At 38.8% G+C, this 3,307-nt stretch overlaps 2 long non-coding RNA genes across 2 annotated transcripts in view; one reads left to right on the top strand and one right to left on the bottom strand.

The window, feature by feature from the left end:
* The window catches only part of LOC115279395, an 89,331-nt gene that overhangs the window by 76,560 nt on the left and 9,464 nt on the right, over window positions 1-3,307 (top strand). The window lies entirely within an intron of this gene.
* LOC115279396 overlaps window positions 238-3,307 on the bottom strand; it is a 5,214-nt gene continuing 2,144 nt past the window's right edge. The window contains exons 2-3 of the long non-coding RNA XR_003903407.1: window positions 2,907-3,032; window positions 238-274 (exon numbers count right to left, since the gene is read on the bottom strand). This is a non-coding gene — a long non-coding RNA (uncharacterized LOC115279396). The remainder of the gene's footprint in view (window positions 275-2,906; window positions 3,033-3,307) is intronic.

The raw sequence follows: 3,307 nt of genomic DNA, 5'->3' as shown, positions 1-3,307 counted from the left end.
GGGGTGGCTCAGTCAGTTAAGCATCAGACTCTTGGTTTCAGTTCAGGTCATGATCTCATGGTTTTGTGAGTTTGAGCCCCGCATAGGGCTCTGTGTTAACAATGTGGAGCCTGCTTGGGATTCTCTGTCTCCCTCTCTCCATCTCAAAATAAATAAATAAGCCTAAAAAGAAATGGCATTGGCAAACCAAAACATGTTGAGAGGAGACTTTAATGATAAGGGATCTAGAAGCTATTGCAGTTTCAGAAAATTGAAGGCAGTGGGTTTATGTGTCCTGCAGAAGATGAGACAAGAGGAGGAGATTAGATGGAAAATCATCTAAAACCTAGAGCTTATTTGACTTGGGTTATAATAGCAAATAATCATTCATGTTCTCCTTGCGCTTCAGTGAAAACATAGTGGAAATATTAAATGAACACATACATGAATGACACATAACTCGCACAAAATTAAGCACTGTTTAAATAAAATTGTGGGGTTTACTCCCATGTCTTTAGCCTGAATTCCCTCAGTGTTGATAATGAGGTGATGGCGGTCTCCATGATAGGTTGTTGTAAAGATCAGTTATGTAACAGAAGCAATGACACCTGGGGCTCTGGACAGATTGTTTCTATCCTTATTATTCCTCGGCTTACTAATTGCCTGATCACTTGAATCCCTCAAAGAGCTGAGGGGAAACAGGGCAGGAAGTAAACTATATGTTCCAGGGGTCTGTGTGCAGCAGGAAAAGCTCCAGATTTGGAGCTCTGGCTTCATGAAAACAGTTTTTAGGTGGACACGAAAGAGTCTTAGAAAAGTTTCTGGGGACACTGACATAAGCTTAAATAGCCAAACTCACCCATGATCCCTACACCTCTAACTCCATGATGATTTTCAAAAAGACTGTAGAAATACTATGGGATAGATTTCTTCTGAGAGCTGGTGAGTGGCAGAGTATACTCCTAGGTCTGCACTTGGTTCCCTGTCCCTGCTCCCAAATATGCTCAGACCCATCTGGCAAAGATGGTTATTTTACCTACTCATGTCTATCCCTTGACTGTGTACTCTTTTCAAGGACTATTTTTGATCTTCTTTAGTAGACAGGTAAGGCCAAGTGATTACATTGTAGCCACAGAGACAAAGGAAGAATTTTCTAGAATTTCTGTCAAGGATCCTTTAAAAAGAGTCAATATGGGGCACCTGGGTTGGTTCAGTGGGTAGAGCATGCCACTCTTGATGTTGGGGTTGTAAGTCCGAGTCCCACATCGAGAGTAGAGATTACTTAACAATATAGATTGAATGTCAATGTCATTTTTTTCCTTCACATTTTTTAAATCTTCCTTCTGGCCTGCAACTGGGATTTGATGACTAGAGTTCCAGCAGCTGCTGTCTAGGAGTATGAAGTGACTTTGGGAATGAAGTGATGAGGTAGATCTGACTGATAGAAGGAATCCATGTTCTTGCTTATAGGCTAGCCACAATCCTGCATGGGGACATTTGCCTTCTGAGTCCCTTTTACATGACAAAGAAATATACTTTAGCCATAATTTTCAGTCCCTATGACAATGTAAAGGTCAAAGTCAAGGAGAGGACTCTACATCTATCCTGATTCTTGAATCCTAGGGAATTAAGCCAAAGCCAGGGCAGAGAGACTCCCAGTGACATCTAGATTTATTAATAATAATTAATAGTAGGGAAGTTGATAGCTAAGCCCATGAATAATGAAATTTCTATATTAAAAATATAGAGGAGAAAAAACTGCCGACTCATGCCTTTGGCCACTTCCAAATTGTTAGAAATTTCCTGAATCAGATTTTACCACCTTACTACCTATTTTATTAATATTTTTGTATAGTTTACTATGTGCTAAGTACTACTCTAGGTACTTTAAACATATTGATGCATAGAATTGGCCTAACTACCCTTTAAGTTTGGTCCACTTGTTGACCTCTTTTTCAAGTCAGGATACTGAGGAAGACTTCAGTTGTCTGATGTCAGTAAATGGAAATTCAAATCTCAAACTTGGACAATCTGGCTCTAGAGTCTATTCTCTTACCAGTGCTCTATGCTGTGAGCTAAGAGAAGGGAATCTTGTCACAAAGTTGGCTTAGAAGCCCCTTTCTTAGTTCTGCCTCCTGATGGAAACAAATTTCCAAGGGAAAAGTGGGACTGGAATCCATGTCTTTTAACATGGATTTTTAAAAGATCCTGGGATGGCTGCTATATTTCTCAGACCACCTCATGGAAACTGATTTGCAAAATGTTCTCGTCATTCATTAAGCTGCACATTCAATAGTAATATTGTCCCAGAGAAGAAAGAGCCAGTACAGGGTTACTAGTCAACCAAGATCAACAGAATGTGGCCTAGTCTTCTCCCCAAAATCTTTGTGTTGTTAGACAAATGCAATCAAATGTGAACATAAAGAGTCCCATTAATGAATGACCAGTGTGGGCAATGTACTTCTAAATAAAAGGCACCTTTACATCTTAGGCTATAAAATTTATTTTTTATAGCTAAGTGGCCTTAGTACCAGTACCTTGGTGGCAGTCTTGAGATTTGAGCCTACGTGCAAAATCCCATGTTTTCCTTATATTACTGCATACTACTTCTCCAGCACAGAGCTCAAAAGCAAAACTGTATTTTATAAAAACAATCTCATCCTTGTCTTTTTATGGTTTCCATTTTTCTTATGAAAATACTAAATGTAAACCTTTTAAATCTATAACTTAAGATATTCAAAAGGCAAATCATAGATACAGAGAACAGATTGGTGGCTACCAGAGGCCAGCGTTGGGGAACAGAAGAAAGGGAAAAGAGGAAAGGGGTAAATTATGCCTTCTAGAAGTATAATTCTTTATCAGAACCTCTACTAGGGGACATTCTTCTAAGTATATTGGGTCAGTTTATATTTCAATTTTTTTCTTACCTACACAAATCTTATTGCAAATGTTGAAACAAAGGCCCACAGAGGAGAATGACTTTACCAAGTTCAGCTGATCCTCTCGGGTTTGGGAGTCCCATTCCAATGCTCTCTCACTCATTTCAATGCTGCCTTTATAAAAACAAAATACTCCTTTTCTACAAGTGTTTATTTTTGTCTATTTTCCTAAGCCATGGAATCATAGCAGTCAAATCCATTTGAAAAGTATAGAAGAAAAGGGTAAATTTAACGTAGTCCATTTTTAATGCATTAAGAGACTACAGATTACCTTTGTAGAGTAAACTGAGAAGTATTCAACCTTATTTAGCAAATGGAAACAAGAGGGAACATGTAGGCCATGGCTGAGCCCCTCCTCTCCATGCCTTTCTAACACTGAAGGATGAGTT

This window comes from Suricata suricatta, chromosome 15, assembly GCF_006229205.1.
Source record: "Suricata suricatta isolate VVHF042 chromosome 15, meerkat_22Aug2017_6uvM2_HiC, whole genome shotgun sequence".
NCBI lineage: Eukaryota > Metazoa > Chordata > Mammalia > Carnivora > Herpestidae > Suricata > Suricata suricatta.
The sequence above is the reverse complement of the archived record's forward strand: the minus strand, read 5'-3'. Positions and strand labels throughout refer to the sequence as shown.